This window comes from Podarcis filfolensis (genome assembly GCF_964270895.1).
Source record: "Podarcis filfolensis genome assembly, chromosome: 6".
Taxonomy (NCBI): Eukaryota; Metazoa; Chordata; class Lepidosauria; order Squamata; family Lacertidae; genus Podarcis; species Podarcis filfolensis.
In genome coordinates, this window is record NC_139609.1 from 87,670,986 (window position 1) to 87,696,162 (window position 25,177).

Here is a 25,177-nt window from a genome sequence, read left to right on the forward strand (position 1 = left end):
TTGTTGAAACCGATGTCCTTAAGTTACTCAAGTCCATTACTTCCAGTGTGCCTGCTCCGAAATGGACAAGCATTGGCTAGGAACATAGGAAGCTGTCTTACTAACTGAGTCTGATCAGCAGCTCCCCGGGGTTTCAGGCAGAAGTCCCTCCCAGTCCCTGGAGACACTGGACATTGGGACCTTCTGCATGCAAGGCAAGATACTCTACCACTGAGCTACACCCCTTCCCTTATAGTTGTGAAGAACATTTAGGAGTATATCCATGTCCTTTGCTTCCCTCCATTCCCACTGATCATCCATTCCCCTGTTAAATAATATTCAAATCATATAATGATCTGAATCAAGATAGCCATTTGAGTTACGTAAATGTCAGCACTTGTATGCAGATAGACTTAATTTGTGTAAATTATTCTGACCACAGACTTTCAGATTCATGGTCTCCACTATGCAAAAGGAAATCCAATATCTCTGTTTGGGAATTGTGTTTTTCCTGTTGCTGCAGTTTGGAAAAATATCTATAGAGGGAGAAGAAAAATCATTTTCTATTCTGCAATTTATGGGATCCTGTATTGCAATACCCACATTATCAGTTTCATCTATCTATCTGTCCAGCTGTCCGTCCATCCATCCATCCATCCATCCATCTATCTATCCATCCATCACTTGAAATGACACCAGCAAATTTTAGGTCCTTGTCCTAAGGCTCTTACAATTTTATTTTATGTTATCTTTTGTCAAGAAGCAAGAAAAGTTTGAAATAGTGACTGAACGAAAATATGTTGGAAATGTGACTGGAGACTAGGAAATATGCATTTCAGAAAAAGTTCAGAAAAGATGTGCTAAGGTTGTGAAATCTGATAAACAAGTTTCCCTGGGGAACTCAATTGCAGTCATGGGCGGTGAGTTCAGACCTGATGGATCAGCTGTGCATCTATGTTCCCTGTGGGGAACTCAATCACGCTGCCAGTTCCAGGAGAAAGCAGGGTTGCGCTCATCGCCCATCAGATCAACTGATGAGACAAGCCAACCAGATCAGCAGTGTAACTGAGGTCCCCTTGGAGAACTTGACTGTGGAGGCATGGATGGTTAGTTGAACTCCCCTGAATGGATTGGCTGCATGGCAAAATTCCCTGTGGGCAACCTGATGGCACAATCATTCCCTGCAGACAGCAACTTTGCCAGCCCTTGGGCTGCAGGTTCCAAACACCCAACAACCAATTGGCTATTGGCCCCTTGGGAAATGCTGCACAAGGGACCTGGGCAATTGTGTGGGACCATTCACTTGTCAATGATCTGAACTGTCAAAGTTGGCCTACGGGGGTGGGGACAGTAACATTCTGACCCACTGGGCCAAAAAGCTCCCCCACCTCTGGTACATGCACCCACACAATGTCTCTATTATTATTATTATTATTATTATTATTATTATTATTATTATTATTCAGCCAATCCAAAGTTCTCCAAGGGGAACTCAAAGAAACATTCCAGCTATGATTTGGCATTTGAGGAGGACACAGAATCAGGTCAATAGGGATGTAGTCTGGGGAGAGCCTTTTTTTTTTTTTTTTTGAGGTTCCCCTCCCCGGGGTTAATGCATAGAGGGTGTAAAGAGAGCCACGCCTACCAACCTTGTCTCTGACATCACCTGTTTTGCTCAGCCTACCTGCAAAGGCATATCCACTAGGTGGGCATGGTGCATTTGGATGAATCCCTAATCCCAATTCTTTGCTTGCCCACAGCAAAGTGGGATTTGTACAAGGTGCCCCAAACAAAAGCATGGGCAACTCCCACCCCACCCAGGTTTCCTTATGGCATCTCAGTGATTCAGCCATCAAAGTGAGATAAGGAAAACATCTGTGGGGGTGGGGGGCAGGGGGTGGATAACGAATGCTGGGGAGTGGGGAGACCCACGTGTTCTAATAAGATCTAAGGTTCTAATAAGAGGGAATGATTTTACCAGCCTTTTCCAATTACAGTGTTTTGGAGGAGGGATGGAGAAGTAAATAAATAGTCCTAGCCTCTCATGTTTCTGGTTTTTCTGCACATTCTGTCTCTGAGGAGCAGTAACATTGTTAAAACAGTTCTAGGGGAGCAGTTGGAGGCTTTCCCCTTTCCTTCCAAATTCTTCCAGTTCTTTTTCATTTATTCCTTTTGATTTAACCTTCTGGTTGTTTGCGTTTTTGAGGTTTGTGTAACTAGGTTGTTGTTATTAAAGTCAGTGGATTCTCTCACTTCTCTTTAGAATAGCTCTGGCCTGAGGAGTTTGCTTTAAGTTCTGTGTTTTATCTAGTCTGTCTCAAGTGATTTCACTCAGCCATAGGCTGCATGATGATGATGATGATGGGAGTGTTTGTGAAAGAGCATTGATACAACCACACCACTATTTTGTGGTGATGTATCCTTGCACATATGGGCACTGATAGTTATAGGATAAGGGGGGTGAAAGGTGCTGAGAATTGTTAGGAGACTCCTGTTTCCCCTACAGAACTATACTTCTCAGAGTTCCCTGGCATGGTTGTTAAACCTCTCTGGGAACTGACACTCTGGGAGGGGAATAGGGGGCCTCCTAACAGCACTTAGAGCCCTTAAGAAACTACAGCTCCCACAATTCTTTGGGGAAAAGTGATGGCTGTTTAAAGTGGAATCATAATGCTTTATATGTATGGTGTGAATGTGGGCAAGGTCTCTTGTTCAAGCAAAAGCATACGAGGAGGGCTAGGAACAGTGTCAGGAAGGGTAATGGCCTGTGGAGGGGAAAAGGCCATATCAAGTAAATATTTGGTACCTGGGTGTCAGGCTGCCAGGCAAGGCTTACCTTCTCCCCCCTACGATACAATATGATACAATACGATATGATATGATACAATAATCTTTATTGTCATTGTCCCATACAGAACAACGAAATTGAAAAATCTACATAAGACATTCAGAAACCAACAAGCCTGCTATCCCAGCTATCCCAACCTGGTTAGGCCCCTAAAAACTCTGATACCCCATTTTTAAATACAATATACTCCCATACAGACTCCTTACAATGCGTTTAGAACCAAAATTGCATTTGGGTAGAAACTGTTCCTCAGGCGGCTAGTCTTTATAACCCTGTACCTTCTTCCAGAAGGCAGAAGCTGAAAGAGATCATTTCCAGGGTGCACACTATCCTGGGCTATCTTTGCAGCTTTCTTATGGCACCTGGAAGCATAGATTTGATCCAAGGTGGGAAGAGTGCACCCAATTATTCTCTCTACAGTCTTTACAACCCTGGACAGCATTGTTTTTTCCCTGACCGTGCAGCTCCCAAACCAAAACACAAACCATAACAGCATAAAGTGAAATCCTTGTCTGGCAGAGTGCTCCCAATTGAGTTCCTCCCACTTCCCTCTAGTTGCTTCCATCTTCCCTTCTCCTCACCACATGATTCCTTGACCACTGAGCCTTCTGAGAGGCTACCCTATCTAGACGCCTGGCTCTCAGGCTCATAGGATGCATACTCTCTAGAGAGGGAGATTCAACTAACTCTCTCTCTTCCTGTTCCTCTCCTCTTGGTTGCTCAGCCCAACTGTTAGTTCCCAAACTGTGTCCTTCCGCAAACCATAGCTCTAGGTCAGATGTCCCCAACCTTCGGCCCTCCAGATGTTTTGGAGTACAATTCCCATCATCCCTGACCACTGGTCCTGTTAGCTAGGGATCATGGGAGTTGTAGGCCAAAACATCTAGAGGGCCAGAGGTTGGGGATGCCTGCTCTAGGTCAATACTATCCTCCTGCTCCAGAGGAGCTTCACGATCAGACCCTTGAGCAGAGGGAGAGAGTGGCTACCACCATTCTTCCTCAGAACAATAACCTTCAGTCTGGTTCCTGACACTGGGCCACACAAGAACAGGCATTTCTGCTTTCAATTGCTGCATTTAACAGAAGAGATAAGTGGCAACCCAGCCCAATCACTGAATGAAGCTGTGGAATATATAAGCAAATCCGCTCATTCAATACATATCAGGTTTTTGTTCACCGGTGGTACATTCCATTACCTTATTAGGTCACCGGCTAATTGATGTTCCCCCTGAGCCCCGCCGTTGTGCTCTCATTGTAAGATGTGCTGCTAAAAGCAGAAACCCTGGGAGCTCTGAGACAGCGATCATTTTCCTCTTCTTCTAAATTAACCCCCAGTAGGGCCATAGATTTGGTGCATTTTATATTAATCTCTGTAATAGAACAAATGGGCTTGCATTCGGAATACAGTTAGTCTCATCAAATGCGCCTCAAATCACATATAATGAGAAATCATAGGAAGACTTTGACACGCAGAGGCCTCAGATGAGTGCCTGGTGATGATAAATGAAGCTCTGAGTGGGTCACATCGTGCCAGTGGTCAGAACAATGCACAGGAGGCAAGCCATGGGAGAAGGGGGAGCATCAGAATTGTGCAGTCAGCCAAACTAAGTGGAAATGAAGTTTCACCAGCCTGGTGCACCCCGGATGCTTTGGACTACAACTCCCATCAGCGTCAGCCAGCACAGTTCATGAAACACTGCTATAATGTACAGCGGGCTGTTGTGGGATCCTGGATTACTGCAGTGCACTCTATGTGGGGCTTCCCTTGTGCCACACTTAGCGCAGTTAGTGGAAAATGCTGCAGCGCAGGAGTGAGACCTTCTCAGAATATAACACCTATGCTCAGAGATCTGCACTGGTTGTGGATTTGCTACTGGCACAAATTCAAAGAGTTACTATCAGTATATAAAGCCCTTGACATTGTGGGACCAGCTTACCTACAAGATCAGATCGCCTTTCCCCATACAGTGGTACCTCGGGTTAAGAACTTAATTCATTCTGGAGGTCTGTTCTTAACCTGAGACTGTTCTTAACCTGAGGTACCACTTTAGCTAATGGGGCCTCCCGCTGCCGCTGTGCCACTGCTGCACGATTTCTGTTCTCATTCTGAAACAAAGTTCTTAACCCGAGGTACTATTTCTGGGTTAGCAGAGTCTGTAACCTGAAGCGTCTGTAACCTGAGGTACCACTGTATATGCCCACTTGACTACTGTGATCTGCTTATTGACATCAGACAGGCACCTTCTTTTCAGCACCTCCTAAAAACATTTTTGCTTAGACAAGCCTACCCAGATAGGTAGATATGTTTTTAACTTATTGCTGACTTCTTTTTTTAAAAAAAATTAAATCCTTGCTTTTAACTGTTGTTGCATTGCTTCTCTCCCCCCCACCCCTTTCTAAATTGCTTTCAGGGTTGCTCTTGTTGTTTTTTAAAAGAAAAACATTCAGGCAGTGAATCTAGTTTATGAAATAAATAAAAAGAAAATAGCCATGAAGCACCTTAATAGTAATTTTGCTCCTCATGACAGCTGTCTCATTGTGTTGTGTTATTTTGCTACAGAAATCTGCTAGGGAAAGTATCTTCCTGTTTCTGTACCACCCACTCAACAACACTCATTCTCAAGGCTAAAGTCCTGTTTCAGTCTAATGCTGAATCCCATGGAGACAGGAGTGAGGATCAGAAGGCAAGGCAAGGCTTGTCAAAAGTTTCAGGACCATGGATAACTCCAAGTGAGAAATTTGCTCCAAAAAAGGGTTGGGGAAAGACGGGAGCCTTTTCAGGCTCTGTCACCAGACTACTTCATTCAGGCTCAATCCCCTAGTGTAGGGGTTCCCAGTTAGGGGTCCGGGGACCCCTGGGGGTCCACAGAACACCCCCAGGGGTCCATGGCACCATCCCCTACCAGGGACTCACTTATCTTGTTAATTGCACAGTAAAAGCCTTCCACGGATCATCCAGCCTCTGCTCACAACCAGCGCCCAGTTACTGGCAGGGGAAAAACTGGTAAAAGGGTTGTGGGATGGCAAATGAGCTGGGATTGGGCACAAACCTCTGACACAGTTTCTTAGGGCTCTTGAGATTGGAGGAAAGATGGGAGAGAGCATGCAAACAGCTCACATGCTTATCATTTATTTATTTATTAAATGTAAGGGATCCCTTCCCCTTGCTCTCTACTTTTTAACTGTAAAGAACTTCTAATTGCTTTCGATGGCTATCAAGTTCAGAGGACTCTCCTACTGCTTGTAGGAAGGGTTTTCAGTGAATCTTGCCTTATGAGTTTGGGATCCATGTCTCACCTTGGAAGTCCAACAGGGGAGATAGCTAAGCAAATTGCCACTGTGGTTAGCACAACAGCTCCCCCTCTGGCGATTTAGTTTAGTGCTAGGGCTGGGCGATGCTTTGTTCTCAACCTTGTGATATTTCAGCAGATACATACCAGTATATGCTGATATATCACAATAACTGGAATATATCTAGGCTGCTGCTTCTGAGATATGTGGCCCAGCCCTACACACTAAGGGCATTCTGATGCCTCTCAAGCTCAAGGTCGAGCCAAGGAGCATCGGGGTTTTGCTGAACTGCTCAGTGGGGTGTGGGTGTGTGGAAGAGGCCTTCTGCCCCCCAGATGAACAGCTCCAATGCCTCAGAAGTCATCCTGTTCCCCAGCTGAGGGAGCCCCAATGCTTCTCTGGCTTGCGCAAGAACAGGAGAAGCATTGGGGCTCCATATAGCTGGGGGGGGGGGGAGAAGCAAGAACACTTTAGCTGAGCCCAACCTGTGATACCCAGCAATTGGTATTCATAGGCATTTGGCCTCTGACAGTTGAGGCAGAGGGTAGCCATTGTAGCTGGTGCCATCGATAGCCTGACCCTCAATGAAATTTGTCTGATCTGTCTTTGAAGCCATCAAAGTTAATGGTCATCACTGCCTCCTCTGAGAGTATGCAAACCTTTTTTATCAGTCTGCAAAGCCTCGGCAATTACTATTATTTAGCAGAATATATATATGCCACTTGATGTAATAAATCCTCTAAGCAGTTCACAAGAATTAGCTCATTCATCCTCTCAACAATGCTGCCATTAGCCTGAGCCATAATGGCTGGTTTTGAATTGGAGATCACCCATCTCTCAACTCCCATCATTCAACACAATGCTCTTTCAAGCAAGCAAGCAATTCGTAATGTCAAAATGAGGGCATAACACAGCAGGGTGCCACCAAGTCAATCATTTATCAAATGAAATAATGATGAGCATTTCTGCCCTCTACAAATTTATCTAGGAGACATCAAGTAGGGGACCCACTATGTAAAGCAATGTTGCTAATTTGAATTGCCATCTGTTTGTGTAGGAGTACACAGTCTGTAGCATTCCACTGAGCTTAGGTGGCAACCTTTCCTAGATAAAGATTAAAAAACTATTGGGGCAACCTTCACCAACATTGTGCTTCTAGCTGTAATGTATCACAACTCCCATCATCCCTAGTTAGCACAGCCATTGATGGACACGGTAGACCTAAACATCTGGAGGATAACAGGCTGGCAGTGGTCAGTGTGCATAGTCAACCAACCCATGTTGCATAAAATGTGCATTTGTTTGACTTTTCACTGCCCGTTATTTGTTTAATCCATTTTTCTGACCAGGCCACAGCCCATATTTGCTTTGTTCTGATTTTCCAGGTTCTTGCTGTGATGAGGAATACTATTGCCAATAAAAACATGAATTATTCTTTATAAAGTAAGCCCTTTAGCAGGGATGGGGGAGAAATGTAGTTTGGTTCACACTTCAAGGCACACCTACCAAATTCAAATCATGCAAAATAATATGAGAGCTGAAACACAGCCATCCTTCATTCTCTGAATTTTGCAGTGCAGTTCTCTAACTCTGTGATGTATTTAAATACTTATGCTAGTGTCCATTAAACAGCATATATTAACAAAAACAATGTACAAAAAAGTACATTGCTTGGCAAGAAAATATTACAAGAAATTGCTTTGCAAAAATGTGTATGTTTGGGGAAATTGCACCAAAAAAACGTGTATAAGAAGAAATCCACAATCAAATTTCCATGAGTACTTAAAAAAAAAAAAAAAAAAAAAAACCAGAACCCACAAAATGATGTGGAAATATGAAGAACTGAACTCAAGGCAGGAAAAAATTGAAACTGAGAAAAACTGAAATTGACAAATTGGTACATTGCTACTCTTCTAGGAAGGGGGGAAATGACATTATCTTCTTCAATACGGTTTCCTCTCTTTTTGTCATTTTTGTATCTGAAGAAATTGAAAGATGCTTCTCAACAGGGAGAAAAGAGGAGCTGATGTTTGAAGAGTGAATTTATTTACAGCCTTTTCACAAGCCAGGTCTGTGAGCATTAGCACTTACAGCTTATCCATGGGAACAGAGGCAGCTCAATCAGATGTAGAATAAGGACTCCTGCCATTTGTCACCAGAACCTAGTTAATTCTGGTGCAACTTCTCACCTTTTTGACAGGAGTTTCAATCATAAATTGGAGGGGAAAGGGGAGTGTATTTCACTTTTATTCTTTCCAAAAGAGAAAAATCAGGTATCGAGAGTATAATATAAACCCAATAATGCACCAGAGAAAAAGTTCAGAAGGGAAGAATTTGTGGGAAAGCGGGAAGAGAAGAGAGGTTGAAAGAGAAATGTAGTTTGCCAATTCACCAGTACAATCATGCTAGAGTGAAAATAGAGCTCACAAATCTATGAATCAATGCATGCTGTTTATCACTTGATGGCTCCCTTTCAAGACAGCTCGCCTGCCATTGCCAGTATCCTGAACCATGTAGCAATGGTGGACTACAGAGTGTCCATAAAAACGTAAGAAGAGTCCTGCTGGATCAGGCTCATTGCCCAGCTGGTCAAGCAACCTGGTGTCAGAAGTGGACAAATTAGTTGAGTACTGGAAGCCTGCAAGCAGGACCCAAGTGTGACAACATTCCCACCAACTGGTATTCAGGGAAATATTGCGTCTGGCAATGGAAGGTTCACAAAGCCTTCTTGGCTAGTAGCCCTTGATAGCCATCGTCTCCATAAATTCCCCTTGTCTTTTCAAGACAATGAATTTAAGGCCATTGCTACAGCTCGTGGGAGCAAATTTGATAGTTTAACTATTTCTTTAGATGGACAATTTATATACCGCCTATATTTTAACAAAACTTTAAGTGGTTCAGAACATAGGTTAAAGCAAAGAGGCAAACAGCAAAACAAAACAAACAAAAAACACGCAGAGAATTTCTGCATTCTACAAAATACAATTAACAGCTTAATAACCCTAACCCTCTTTTGTATGAAAATAACTATTGCTCATTTATTAAAAGCTCTGAAAAGACAAGGGAAATTCCTAACAAACACAACAGACAGCCAAACAAAATATTCTCTAAACGTTAGGAAGTAGAATAGTTCAAATGGAAATCAATCAACCAATCCTACTTTTTTAAATAGCACAATTAACAACTAGGCAATCTAATTGTTATATGTTTGTGTGTGTTATATATCTATATCTATATCTATCTAATCTATATCTATATCTATATCTATATCTATATCTATATCTATATCTATATCATCTATATCTATATCTATATCTATATCTATATCTATATCTATATCTATATCTATATCTATATCTATATCTATATCTATATCTATATCTATATCTATATCTATTGGGTTCTTTCTTTTGCCTGTCCTGAATCAATATTTCAATATTCAGCTACGTTGGATGGTCAATATGCTCATAACAAGTAAAATCAGCCCTAACCAGCATCCCATAAGGGGTGCTTGGAGAATTTGTTTTTCATAATAGGTACGGATGAACCTGACTCATGGTTCCCTACTAATATGAGGGTCAGAATATAATTTTCCTTTAGATTTCAAAATTCTCAAAATTTTGCAGTGTTTTACTGCAAAACTCACACAACTCATATCTTGTGTTTAAAATGTGCATTGTAGGATAATATATAGAAGTCAAGCATGTATATAAACACAGAATTTCATGCAGATTTAAATAGAAACAAATTACCAATTAATGCAGAAAATCTGGAATGAACACATGAGAAACTGCATGGACCAGAAAGAAATGGATCCATCCATAACTCAGCCTGCACATCCCAGAACAAATATAATCTGGGATGTGCAGGCATTTCACAGGTAACAAGCAGGGGTTCTTTGGCAAATACATTGCTGTGGAATCAGTTTCTGCAAAAGTCTGAAAATCACTGCATTAGAATGAGCTGGTGAACACCTGTTAGCTATGAACAGATGCCGTTTTATCTAGACCCACAAATTGCCGTCTTTATTGATGAGGAGGACTCTCTTCCTAGAGACCAGGCCTCTTCCTCATAAAGCAAGGCGATGAATGAATATCTGAAATAGTGTCGCAAAAGTTGAGGGTGAAGTCAGTGTAAAGGTATGGGTTATTTAAAACCTATATCAACACCCAGATGTCAAGGCTGGCCAACTGTTAATTTTTTGGAGTCCACTCTTCTCTAGATAGCAGTTCAGGTTAGGAAAGAATATTCTGCCCCTCAGCAACTTCACACAGATGTCCAGACACTTCAATAAAGCTGACAATGTCTACCAATAAAGGCTTCTCATTTATGGAGCACGTGCAGTCAGCATTGCTTAGCATTGCATACAAAATCCAAAGACGACTATTTCTAGCTGATTAAAGTTGAAAACATCTCTTAGCCCTGTTTAATGCCATGGGGTTTAGGCATGGGCCCAACCAGCACGATACCTCTACAACATGTGTTGACTCCTCAAGAAACCCTCACTTCATTCAGAAAATCTAAGTAATTACAAGCCAGTGGCCAGTCTCCTCTTCGTGAGTGGGTGGTCATGGAACAGATCCAGGCACTCTTGGACTGATTTTCTAGATCCATTTCAATCAGGCCCAGTTTGGGCACAGAAGCTTTGGTCGCCCTGTATGATGACATCTGTCAGGAGAGAGACAGGGGAAATGTATCCATGCTATTTCTCAACTTTTGATCGGCTTTCAATACAATTGACCATGGTATCCTTCTGGAGTGGCTGTCTGAGTTGGGGGTGGGTGGTTGACACTACAGTGGTACCTCGGGTTAAGTACTTAATTTGTTCCGGAGTTCCGTACTTAACCTGAAACTGTTCTTAACCTGAAGCACCACTTTAGCTAATGGGGCCTCCTGCTGCCGCTGCGCCGCCAGAGCACAATTTCTGTTCTCATCCTGAAGCAAAGTTCTTAACCAAGAAGCACTATTTCTGGGTTAGCGGAGGCTGTAACCTGAAGCGTATGTAACCTGAAGCGTATGTAACCCGAGGTACCACTGTACTTTGTGGTGGTTCCAGTCCTACTTGGATGGTCATTTCCAGAGGGTGATTCTAGGGGAGTGCTCTTTGACCCCTTAGAGCCTTCAATATGGAATTCTGTTTAAAGTCTACTTGAGTAGGGTCACCCAGAGCTTTGGAGTACGATGTCAGCAATATGCTGATGATACACAGCTCTACTTCTCTTTTACATCTGCAAGTGTGGCAGTGAATGTGCTTTAGAGGTTCGTTGGTCACAAGCTGAACATTCCTATACCATTCCATCCAACTAGATGGGGTAGAAAGGAAGAGTCTGTGCTTATCCTTAGGAAAGCACTAGTGGCACTTAGCAGTGCTATGTCTATTTTGAAGTCTAGAAGCTGAATCCCCTTCAACCCTCTATGCTGCATTCTTCAACAATACCCATTTCTGGAAATTTGGAGAGTGACCTCCACAGCCCTTTCAGAAACCATCATTTTCTGGGTGATCAAACTGTACACTCTCAGTTTATCAGTGATGGGTGGACATCCCCCTCTCTGACAAAACCTGACACTCTCAAGAGGCAAAGAAAAGTTGCTTGTTCTTTTTCTTTCTTCTTTCCAATGGATATTTCTAAACAAATAAACAAGGGTCTCAATAACTCATCAAGAAACAGAGGGCATAATTCATCTTGTTCTCCCAGGTGTTGTGTCAGGTAAGGCATAAAACTGCAGCAGAGAAGCTGGCAAGATATTCAATGGGCCCCTCCCTGCTGTGTCAAACTGCTTATTGTCTAAGGCCATTAAGCTGATTGTGATTTATATGAAGTGCATAGGAATTTTTATTGGTTTCCCAGGGATGAGTTATAGTGAAGTCACATGGAGCAGACTGAGGTGCATGGAAACAAGAGGCTTGCAGTTGTACAAGCTGTCGCAATTTCACTCTGCTTCTTTCCTCAACCCGTTAGATGTTGTAATTCATTAGAAGGTTTGCTTCGGTGGATAACTAGCCCTTTTAAGCTGCATGGTAGCCAGCCATGGCTCCACAGAAGTCTACTATGCTACTCACATTCTCCAGTAGTGAAAGGCTGTTTTCTTATGACATGGCCACCATGTCTGGAGGAGGGCATTGAAAGCTAGAACTGAGCCAAAGCAACAGAACACTTTTTGGGAAACATTTATGTCCCACAGATAGCAGATTTAAGCAGTTATACAGGCTCATAGGACCCAAATTAAAGGTGATGTAGTTTTGCCGCAGCGATGCCTTATTTAAGGTTTCTGTGTTGAGGAGTGGAAGTGATCCATTTGTGGTCTATTACTTCTTGACTCACAGCTTGTTTGCCTCTCTCAGCTGGCAGCATTTCCTGGCAGGAACAAGTAGTTGCTCCTTCCCTACCCATAGGCAGGTAAATGAGGCAAGTCATCACATCGGGCCTTGAAATATTCTTGACTTCCTAACAAATCTGCATGTTAGGTGCAACCATAAACTCCCATTCTGAATTCACATGCACAAATTCTCTCTTTTCCTTCATCTTTTCTCTGCAAAGTGTTTCCTTAACATTTAATCCTCATCCCTAGCCAAAATGAAGTACAGTGGTACCTCGGGTTACAAACTCCGATAACCCGGAAGTAGTGCCTCGGGTTGAGAACTTTGCCCCAGGATGTGAACAGAAATCTCACGGTGATGGTGTGGTGGCAGTGGGAGGCCCCATTAGTGAAAGCACGCCTCAGGTTAAGAACGGACCTTCGGAATGAATTAAGGTATCTTGGTTTACAACCATAATCCGTTCCGGAGGTCCGTTAGTAAATTCAAACAGGTTGTAACCCAAGGGGTGCTTTCACCAATGGGGCCTCCCAAAAAAATTTGTTCATAATTCAAAAAAGAAAAGAAAAAGGGTTGTGATCCAAAAAAAAAGGTTGCAAACCGGGACACGCACTGCCGGGTTTGACGTGTTTGTAATCCAAAACATATGCAAACTAAGATGTATGCAAACCAATGTACCACTGTATAAGATTTTATAACTGCGTGTGTCTATATTCATCTCCTGTTGTTTTTTCTTTTTCTTTTCCTGGTGTCTGACATTGCTTTTCTAGAACAACAAGAAAACAGAACATAGTTACAGGATCTCAGGTAATGCCTGAGATCATACTACCTGTTACAGCAATTAGTAAGGAAATTACAATTTCTATCAGGGCAATTTAGGGAGCTGCTTTATACTGAGTCGACCCATGATCCATCTAGTTCAGTTTGGCCTCACTGACAGTGACTCTCCAGGATGTCAGACAGGAAGGCGTCCCCAACCTTACCTAAAGTTCTTGGGGATTGAACATGGAACCTTTTGAATCTAAAACAGTGGCTCTACCACAGATGCACGGACCCTCCTCTAAAGTTCACTCATCCTTAGTCATAATTAACTTTCACCCATTGATTTTACTGTGTCTACTCTGGGCACAACTTACAGTGCAGTCCCTCACAGAAATAAGCCCAATTTTGTGTCAAGAGACAATGGATTGTGCCTCTGGGGGTAAAGCCAAACTGCTGGAGAATCACAGCGCCTGCTGTGGCTGCTGAGACCGGTAACTCAAAGCTACTGCCTTCTGCATTGTTTCTGCTGCATTAGAAGCATTGAACAGACCTCTCTGCGGTGCAAACCTGGGTAGTGTATATGGAAGTCCTGAGCTGCCCAGACAACAAGACTCCCATCTTGGCTACACATTTGGCACCAGCTTGGCTGTAGGGGTTGCTGGAAGGAGGCATACAAGACACTATCCAACTTTCTTAAGGACTCCACTCTGGATTTGTGTAGAGTTTACTCCTTAGCCCTTTCTTCTCCTGAATATGTCCCTCAAGGCATCAGATAATAATAATAATAATAATAATAATAATAATAATAATAATAATAATTTATTATTTATACCCCACCCATCTGGCTGGGCCTCCCCAGCCACCCTGGGCGGCTTCCAACAAAGTGTTAAAATACAGTGGTCTGTTAAACATTAAAAGCTTCCCTAAACAGGACTGCCTTCAGATGTTTTCTAAAAGTCTGGTAGTTCTTCTCTTTGACATCTGGTGGGAGGGCGTTCCACAGGGCGGGTGCCACTACTGAGAAGACCCTCTGCCTGGTTCCCTGTAACTTGGCTTCTCACAGTGAGGGAACCGCCAGAAGGCCCTTTGGTTTACTCCTGATGCCTTTCTCATGAATGAGTATAGCTGCAAAGTTTTCCTTCTCCTTAGATGGGTTACCTTCCCAGGTTGAGCAGCCCCATCTTCCCCTCATTTTCCTCTACAGCAGGGGTCACCAGCCTAAGGCCCATGGGCTGGAAGCAGCCTGCGGAGGTCGTTTGACCAGCCGCCGAGCCACCCCCAAACTAAGCCGCCCACTCGTGCACTGCACTAAACCAGTGCAGCGCGGCACAAGGACTCATTTCCGCAGCACCGGACATTGCATCTGCACAGACACCAGAAATCGCACGCGCGCGATTACACACACATGTGATCCGGCCTATGGAGGGATCTCTGCGGGACCAATCTGGCCCAGGCCAGATAAATCTTGCTGACCCCTGCTCTACAGCATGTGCAGTAATGGCCTTCTTGACCATCGGACTCACTATTGATCTTATCTGCTCAATCCTCTGGTAAATGTGAATATAAGCTAGATGCTATCTGTTGGTGTTATTGAAAGTTAAAAGAAAGTCCCTCAACTAATTGAAGTAACATTCAGTTGGGTTGGTTTGATAGTTTCTATCTAGTTTCTTTGCTTGCATGCCTGCAGAGATTGAAAATCCTCTACCTTTTCTTGCCTCCTACCTCTCTGAAAGGTGCTACCACATTTAACATGTGCACAAGCCCTCTGCAATGCAGGGCATAGCTTCACTGAGTGTCATCCCTAGGCTTCCACTTTTTACAACTAGCCATTTTTAAATGGTGTCAGAAGTAACAAGGATATGGTTTATGTGACACACTTAAAAGATTGTCTCTTTCAAAATGTTCATTTTATTGGCTCAGAAGGCAGGAAGGTACATGCCGCATGTCATAAAACAGTGTAACCAAATGTCACTCAATCACCTAGCTGCATTATGAAAGCAACATTGGGGTTTTCTTAAAAACTGTCATTTTGAAAGGTCTGTGTGTACAGAGAAGCCAATCTTGTCATGTACAAAAAGTTGCCAAGCCCAGGGAATGCAGTAATGACACTTCAGACCTGAGCACTTCAAAAGCTTACTGTGGCTAGCTTTAAATGAGAGGAGGAAAAAAAAATTGGTTTTCAGGAACACTTTCTAAAAACTCCTTCCTCTTTTGAGTGATAAAAACAAAGTTCTTGGAAGGTTACCCGTAACCTTTCACCCCCTGCCCAATCACAATAATTATAACTACATTTCATGTCGGCACATCTCTGAGATGGGTGTGACAGTAACTGGAGAAAGGTTGCAAAAGGCATTTTAAAAAATCCATAGTCTGCCACATCGTCCTGATGGCCATAACACCCTGGAATCACATTTTGGCCATTGCTCTGGAATGAGGGGCAGAGGAAGGGGGTGCAGTGGGTGTGGGCTGCCCCAGGTGTCACCACTGAGGGGGGTGACAAAATGCTGGGCGGCACTCACCGCGGGGCCTCCAGCACGCCCTAGCCATGCATGTCTCCTGGGAGGGGTGCGGTGGCTTGGGCTCGCACAGGCTCCACACTGCCCAAATGGTCCGCCCGCTGCCTCCGCCCCAGCTGTAGGGTGGCTAAGGGGGAGGAGGCAAGCAGACTCCAGAGGCCTCACGGTGCACCCTGCCCTCGCCCCGCCCCTAAGGGTGTTTCGCCCAACACCTGGGTGTGCCCCAGAGCAGCTTCCTCTGCTGCTGTCTAGAATCATAGAATTGTAGAGTTGGAAGGGACCCCAAGGGTCATCTAGTCCAACCCCCTGCAATGCAGGAATCACATCTAAAGCATCCAGGACAGGTGGCCATCCAACCTCTGCTTAAAAACCTCCAAGGAAGGAGAGTCCACCACCGCCTGTGGGAATCCATTTCACTGTCAAACAGCTCTTAGTGTCAGGAAGTTCTTCCTGGTATTGAGTAGGTGTGATGGCCTGGGAATCGGATTCAGAGGCTGAACCTGAGGAATCCCAGCCTGCACAGGAGTCCCTGCCTCCAGGACCGGCTAAGCCGGGGCTGGGGCTTGAACCTAAAGGGCCCTCACCTGTGCCGGATCCTCAGGAGCAGACACCAGCTGAATCTGCTCTGGCTCCGGAGGTGATCGAGGACCCATTGCCTGCAGGTGCTCCACTCTCAGCCCCGTCAGGGGAAGGTGAGGTTGCCTCTTGGTCCAGTAACCCTCCAGCCTCTCCTGAGCTGCAGAGGCTCAGGGCAGAGAGGCGGAGGGAACTAAGTTCTTGCAGGAGGAGTGCTCACCTCCAGGCAAGGAGATGCTAGTCACCTGTGGACTGGGGCCGCCCTATGCCTCAGAGGAGATAAAAACCAACCAACCCAGTCCCAGGTTGCGGGAGCAACATTGTTGGTAACCTGTTCCTGCCGGCACCCTGTCCTGCTCTTCTGCCAGAGTTCCTGACCTCACCCGACTCCTTGCCTTGGACCTCGCTTCAGCCTTGACAGAGAGCCCCCATACCACACCCTCTACCTCGGACTGAACTCGGACCATGCCGCATGGTAACCCCCCAGGACCAGCACAGTCGGAATCTTCTGTCTCATAACTTTAAACCATTGGTTTGAGTCCTACCCTCCAGAGCAGGATAAAACAAGCTTGCTCCATCCTCCATGTGACAGCCCTTGAGATATACCGCAGAAGACTGGATCAGACTCTTGGTCCATCCAGCTCAATATTCCCTACACTGACGGGCAGTGGCTCTTCGGGGTTTTAGAGAAGATCTCTCCTGGTCCTACCTGGAGATGTTCAACTTGGAACCTTTGGCATGCAAAGCTGGTATTATATCTCTAAGCCATGGTCTACAGTATGGATTTCTAGAGAAGATATATTGTGCTGGAGCAACCAATCTCAAGAGAAACAATAGATATAATGTTGCAGATATTTAAATGAGTATATGTGGCTTGAAATTCCAAGAACAATTTGTTTAATGCATTTGTTTAATTTATTTCTGATATCTCATCTTTCCTCCAGTGGTGGCGTACACAGCTCTCCCTTTCCCCAGTGTTATCCTCACAGCAACTCTATAAATTAGGTTAGGCTGGCCCATGAAAACAATCTAGGTAATACCTTCCTTCTTTTTTCTTTTTCTTTTTCAAAGGATGGCCGTCATCCCACTTCATTCATTGCTTCTTGGGCCAACCACAGTTCCCTTCTTCAAGCAAATTCAAGATAAAATTGTTTTTAAATTAATATTTAATTATCCTGCTGCTATTGCATGCATCCTGCGAGGAAGAATTAGCCCATCTATATGCATGTTTTTCATTTCTTAGGTATACCCTTCTTGCTATGAATTTATCAATCAAAGAAAACGGCAGATAAATAATCATTTCTGCTGCGAGTCTATTATGCTCTCGGAATTTATTTCAGGCCTGGATTAAGTTCATAACTATTGCTGGAGAAATATTGGGATTTATCTCTTCTATTGAGGAATAAATTTCATCACCTCTGGTGATTCAAGAAAGCAGCTGTCTTATATGTCAGAAACAATGTTCAGTTGGACTTCTTTTCTCCCTAAGTCAGGTGACCATATAGCCAAGGAGATGGAATATCGATGTGTGTTCCAGGGAACTGTTCCTTTTGCACTTGAAAGAAAACTCCATCCGTTTCGCTGAGCTCAGCAGTCTGAAAGTTCACACTGAGAGTAGACCTTTCCACAACGTCTAAGAACTTATTTATTTATTTATATGATTATTTCTCCCCTGCTCTTCTAATGTATACGCCACAGCCAGGGCAACTGACGACAATTAAAATCACAGTACCATGATTGTGATGCATGTTGTGTAAAATTTCAATGGGGCAAGGCAAACAAATTGCAGATTCTATCTATCTGCCTAGTAATGGGGGGCGGGGAGAGAGACTTGCCCAATAAGGTCATATTCACACCATACATTTAAAGCACTATAATTCTACTTTACACAGCTATGGTTTCCCCCATAGGATTATCTGAGCTATAGTTTGTTACGAGTGTCAATAGTTGTTAGAAAACCCCTAGTTCCTTTGCAGAGCTACTATTCCCAGGGTGGTCTAACAATCAACCCCTTCTCACAGGAAACTCCAGGAATTGCTGTTTTGTGAGGGGCCACTGCCTTGGAGCACACAGAAACCAACTGGAAGTTGACTTGTACATCAACAATGGTTGGAACAGTGTCTTGCACCACACCAGTGGGCAGCTGGCTAACTTAAAGGGCTCACCACAAATTATTTCAGAAAATCACAGGGGTAGTCTAGGGGGCTCAGAAAGAAGAGTAGGGGCCTGCTGCTGCTGCCACCGCCCCCACACATCTCAACATCTGTCACCTGAGGCTTCTGCCTCTCTTCAGTGAGGCTGGCCCTCATTGGGAGCTGCCATTTTAATGTCACTTGGTGCTTTAGATCAATGCCATGATGGGGGCATTGCGGGAAATTAAGATGGCAGCTAGACCCAGTGCTCAAGGTACTAGACCAGAAGACGGGAGGGTGGCACAGTTTTAACAGAAGTGGCTGAATAAAGCAACGGGAATCCAGGAAGTTAAGGTCTTGGCAAACTTTACTGAGCCACAAACTGATAAGAGGAATGAAACAGATCAAGCCTGGCCTCTGGCAAAAAGGAAGAGTGCAGCTGCAACAGTCATACCTGTTAGCCTCTAGAAACCTCAGGCTGGAGGAATTTCCGAGGTTCTACCTGGCTGCTAAGCAAAACACATACATACCACTTTGTAGCCAGGGTTCTCTGGGTGCAATTGAATTGCCAGTTAGCTCTGACATGACACCCAAGAACTGCTTGCACTTTGGGTTGTGATCCCTTGTCACTACTATTCCATTGACTTATACAGGGTCAGACTATGGCTATGGTTACCAGATTTTTTTCAATGAATCCGGGGGCACTTTTTTTTTTAATGAAGCTGAGTAGCAACAGGGAGTCAGTAGTGGGGATGGTGATGCAAAAGACCCTGGGCCCAAGCACACAAAGCCCTTCTTTCTCACCCTGTGAAACATAAATGCGCAGAGTTTTTAAAAAACTGGGCAATGGCGCGCCACCCGCCTGTGACTCCTGAGCCTTCCCCGATCTCCTTCCCCCTTCTCCCTTTGTTTTGACAGATTGGGGGAGGCTCAGGAGTCATGGGCAGGCAGCCATTGCACAGGAGGGACTCAAGGCACAAGGTTTCTCTGCCAGGCAAGGTGCAAAGCCCTTCTTTTGCACCCTGTGAAACATAAATGCCCAGAGTTTTTTTAAAGCTGGGCAACGACTGCCTGCCCGCAACGCCCAAGCCTCCCCTGATCAGTCAAAACAAAGGGGGAAGGGGGCAGGAGGTCTGTACTGCAACACATCATATGGGGACTTCCGGCCAGGAAAAATGGTGGGCACCCTGGCAGCGGGCAGCTAGTAGCTCCTGAAGCCAGCCAGAGCCGACTGCACTACCAGGCTGGCTCTGGGCTGCTGAGGCTGCTGCTGCCACATTTCCCGGGGACAGATTTGCAAAACTGGAGACATTCCAGTGACAGAATTTGTCTGGGGACAGATTTGCAAATCCGGGGACTGTCCCCAGGAACCGGGGATGTCTGGTAATCCTACCATAGGCCCATCAGTGTTGTCTGCACTGACTGGCAGTGTCTCTCCAGAGTTCAAAGCAGAGGGGCCTTTCCCCGCCCAACCTGGAGAGGCCAAGGATTGATACCATCTGTGTCCAAAGCATGGTGCTGTTTATTTTTGTATTTTTGTATTCTTTGTGCATTCAGTCTCCACCCCTCTTCATGGCAAACTGCTGGCTCAAACACAGGGACAGCAAAATAAATAGGAGGTGTGCAGAATTATGGAGATTTTCTGAGCAAAGGCATTGCCAACGCAGCAGGACACAAATCCTTCTCTTGGGACACCTCTGAACTTCCTCCTGAACTTTGAGCTACTGTAAATGAAACTGCAAGTTCTGATGGCACATTAAATATTAAAGACAGTATAAAACTTAATCCGAATTTATAGTTCAGTTCAGTCTAATTTACTACATATTGCACAATTTCCTTTACAGATAACTTTTAGTGTGCTATATAAATAATAAATCAGCTCTCATGATTCTCAATTGTTTTAATAGGGCTTGATATTAAACTTGCATTTGCCTTCACTTAAATATCACCACACCAATTTATTTTTATATGAACTCTTTCCCTGCACCTTCTCTATCCCTTAATTCAGCTTGCACATTTTAAATCTGCTCAGAACATTGCCTATTATTTTCCGGGAAATGTATGAGTTTCCAGTGAGCCAGGGATATTTTTTTTCTCAAAAAGAGAAGAAAAATCAAAGAAGTATGTGTTGTTTTAATTCATGAACAGGAAGGGCAAACGTACAAGTGTGTGAAAGGTACGATCTGATCTTTGAGTTACAGTTGTGGGCTTTGGTTACAGTCTAAGTCATGATGATATCATCACACATTTCTGGATTTGCCACACTGTCATAATTATGACATCATAAGGAGGAGAGTGATGGAGTTGAGGATATGGCTGGACAGTTTAGTATGACTACTATCCACCTGGAGAACCAGGTCTGATACCCTTTCTAGGATATGAATAAAATATTGCCAGGAGCAGCTAGAATCTATGTCCACCTGCCCCATGTGGAGAACTACTGAACTGCAGGCTGAAACCTTCCTGGTGAAGAACTTGAGACTTGACACCATTACATCCTTCTGAACAGGAAGGAATATGCAAGGGCTTCCTCTTTCTGCTGCAGGAAGTGGTACAGCAGGGACCATCCAGTGTGTGATTTAAGGGCATAATTCTGCTTCCGATCTGGATGACAGCAAACTCTGGAGATTCTAGTCAGCTCGGAGTTTGCTTTCAGTGAGGAAGACCGTTGAGATTTCACAACTCATGAAGTTGGAGGGCAAAGTCATTCTGAACGAGTTTTTCCCTTGTGTAGGCCTAGCCTAAGAAAGTCAAACCTCTGTTTCATTTCTCTTCAATTTATTACCCTGTATTTGTTCAGCTTACATCTGTTTCTTTTCTTAATGAAATTTCAGTCAGGACTTGAAATATAAGCAAAGGAATGAGAATGATAAAGGAATGTTATGTAGGATATATGTTTTAAAGAAATATTATATTTATGGCAGTAGATGAATGATTTGAATAGAAACATCATGGAAGAAAGGGTGGGAAGTCAAAAGTTTAAGGGAATATAGTATAGAAATTGAATTGGATTTGTTCAATTGTTTAAAAATGTTAATAAAAAATGTGTTTTTAAAAAATCTGTTTCTTTTCTCTCTGGACTCTATCTGCTTTTATCTGCTTTTTTCGCAGCTGCTCTGCTAACATTGCAAAGCCCTGGTACTGCATCCTTGATTATTCTAATCAGGAGATTAGTCTTCTGAATTGCTCCTTGATGCTGCCTTCTGGCATGTCCTCTAGTCCTGACTTCCACTTCATCAATCAGTTCCTCCCTATTGGTGAAGACCAGATCCAAGATAGATGATCCCCTCATCTTGTTTTGTTTCCCATCCTCTGTGCGTTTGTGTAGAGACAACTGAAACCATGAGTTGTTCCCTGCAGCTGCTTCCTTCCTATAATTTCTTGCCCTTTAGCGGGTTTCTGAAGTACTACCTCGGTTTCCTGTGCATGTTGTTGTTTAGTCGTTTAGTCGTATCCGACTCTTCGTGACCCCATGGATCAGAGCACGCCAGGCACTCCTGTCTTCCACTGCCTCCCGCAGTTTGGTCAAACTCATGCTGGTAGCTTTGAGAACACTATCCATCTCATCCTCTGTCGTCCCCTTCTCCTTGTGCCCGCCATCTTTCCCAACATCAGGGTCTTTTCCAGGGAGTCTTCTCTTCTCATGAGGTGGCCAAAGTATTGGAGCCTCAGCTTCAGGATCTGTCCTTCCAGTGAGCACTCAGGGCTGATTTCCTTAAAAATGGGTAGGTTTGTTCTTCTTGCAGTCCATGGGACTCTCAAGAGTCTCCTCCAGCACCATAATTCAAAAGCATCAATTCTTCAGTGATCAGCCTTCTTTATGGTGAAGCTCTCACTTCCATACATCATTCACAATGTCCATACATCATTCCTGTGCATACATGTAGCTATTATCCCCAGTGCTAGGTGCTATTTTGACATTCATATTGTTTTCTCCCTCCCCCTCAAGATCTAGTTTAAAGCTCTCCTGGTCAGATTCTCAAGATTCTTGGCAAACACATTCTTGCCAACTGCAGCCCATCTCTCTCCAAATGTCCTACCTCAAAGAAGCGAAGCACATGATCCGAGAAACCAAATCCTTCCTGATGACGCCACCTGTGCAGCCAATGGTTTACCTCAAGTATTTTCCTCTCTCTTCTTGAACCACGACCTTCAACAGGAAGGAGTGATGAAAAGACTACCTGCGCCCCAAGTCTCTTCAGCTCCCTGCCCAGTGTCTCATAGTCTCTTGCTATGTGTTGGAGGCTATGTGTGGCAGTATTATTTGTACCTACCTGAATCAGAAAGAAGGGGTGGTGTTCAGTGGGCAACTTCTCCATCACATTGTGGACCTTCGCACCCAGAAGACAGCACACCTCCCATGACACCCTGTTTCCTCCACACACTACTGCCTCTGTTCCCCTCAATAGGGAGTCACCTATCATCACCACTCATCTCCCCCTCCTCTGGGGTGTAGCAGGAATCATTCTATGGGCTTTGCCTTCCAAAGGCTGCTTTGAGTGTTCAGAGGTCTGCTTCTGTAGTTCTTGAGTCTTCCCCTCTTGTTTATTGGAGCTTATTTTGATATTGTTGTGATAAGTTACAAAGGCCGGAAAATTGTGGTTTGAGTACTTGGTTTTCTTTCTATTGGCTTTTTAGGAAAGGTTGAAAACAGCAAAGCTTTAATCTACCCTGGCACAAAAACATATCAGAGAAGAAAGATATACAAGAGGCAAATGGTGATGCTGGAAGAATTAAAGTGTTATTATATAAAGAGAAAAATTGGTGTCTTAGGGGCATTAAAGATCTTTTAAAACTTCATGTTCCTCTTGAATTAAATGGGGGGGTGAAGCAGCAGGGAGAAAAAGGGATAATTAACAAAGAGGCTATGGGGGATCCAAGAAGATCTAAATTGGAGTTATAAATGAAAGCAACAAAAGATGATTATGTGCTTAAAGCATAATATCTCTGCACTTTTATTTTCCCTGTTCACTATTATACATCAGCCAAGTGGCAGAGACATAATACACCTGCCTTTACCTCAAAGCTCTAGTCTTCCAGATGGAGAATGCTTAGTATTCTGATATACTTTCCTCTGTTCTAACTAGTTATGTATTTCTTTATAAAATTTATTCAGCACCTTTCCCAAAGCATAAATGCAGATAAAACAGTCTAATAAACATGCCTTCAAAACAAAGTAATAATTTTTAGTGCTATAAACTAGGAAGCCCGCTGAAATAAATGAAAAACATATCTGCCCCTGTTTAGACAAAGCTAATGGGTACTATCTGTTCTCAGCATCCGCGTGACAGGGGTTGTGCCAGGTAGGCCCAGGTAGGTCCTATTTTAAAAAAATAAAAAAGCAGAGATCAATGGAAGAAGACAGAGATGCAGGCAGAATAAATCTGAGCACCTAACTGCTACCAGTCAATAACTGCTGTTAAAGCAGGAGTGGGGAATTTGAGGTCCTCCAGATGTTAGACTCCAAGTCCCATCATCACTGACCATTGGCCATAGTGGCTGGGGTTCATGGGAGTTGTAGTCCAACATCTGGAGACCCACAAGTTCCTCTACTGTTGCCATTAATGGGACAGCTACAGGCATCAGTTCATAGCCTGACACACATAGACATTCATGTGGTGCTGCCAAGGAGATGTCATGAAAAGCATTACCTGAAAAAAAAAACATCCAGGCAGAAAAGTTGTTGACTTTTTTTTGCCCAAAGTTGTTGGGCTTTTTTTTTTTTTTTTAAAGCAAAAAAGAGAGCGCTGAGATCCATTTTGGCTTGAGGCTGCCTGTTGAACTGACCAGGCCATAAGATCTGGACTCCCTTCATGCAGATAGATGAATAAACCATATTTCTTAAACCTGCAATAGTCTCTGCCATGTCTTCAATTCTCTGAAGAGACACAGACCCTGTGTGGGTGCCTGGGACACCATGGGCTATTGCTACCGCTTGGCAGAGAGAGGGGCAGGCACCTGACTTTTGTAACATTATTTATATCCCACCTTTCCTCCAAGAAGTTCGAGGTAGTATACATAATTCTCCCTGCTCCATTTTATCTTTGCAACAACACTGTGATGTAGATCATGCTGAGACACTGTGATTGGCCGAAAGTCACCCAGTGGGCTTCATGGTTGAGTGGGAGATTTGAACCCTGGTCTCCCAACTCCTACCACACATGGCTTTATACACACACAAACACACACACATGGTTTTTACACATGTTTTCCAAACATAACATCCCATTTTAAACAACATAACAAACCTTTGGCTATCACAGCCTAGGACTTCCATCAACCTTGACTGATGGTTTTCTAACTTCCTTTCTAATTTTGCATTTTATTATTATAGTTATTGCTATTAAATCCAAATCCTAAATAAACTCCTTCTTAGTCCTCTTTTGCAATAATTCATATAGTTCTCCTTACAAAACTTCTTGTAACCCTACAAGCAGTGTCGATTGATTACAATTGTCTTTCAAATATATAATGGATTTCTTCCAGTCCTTTAGGAAAGTCTGGTCTTGCTGGTTCCAAATTTCCCCAGTTAATTTCGCCAACTTGGTCATAATCCATCAATTTCATCTGCCACTCTTCTCTTGTTGGTAATTCTTCCTGCTTCCATCGTTGGGCTAATAGTATTCTTGCTGCAGTTGTTGCATATAAAAACATTTTTTTATCACACTTACCTCTCTGTACCTCTGTACCTACAATACCAAATAAAAGGGCTTCTGTTGTTGTTGTTTTTTACAAATGTATATTTCAACATTTTTAA

At 43.7% G+C, this 25,177-nt stretch overlaps 1 long non-coding RNA gene across 1 annotated transcript in view; it reads right to left on the minus strand.

Annotated features, from left to right (window-relative positions):
- The window catches only part of LOC310764901, a 111,511-nt gene that overhangs the window by 76,086 nt on the left and 10,248 nt on the right, over positions 1 to 25,177 (minus strand). Inside the window, exon 2 of the long non-coding RNA XR_014549336.1 lies at positions 10,922 to 11,109. This is a non-coding gene — a long non-coding RNA (uncharacterized lncRNA). The remainder of the gene's footprint in view (positions 1 to 10,921; positions 11,110 to 25,177) is intronic.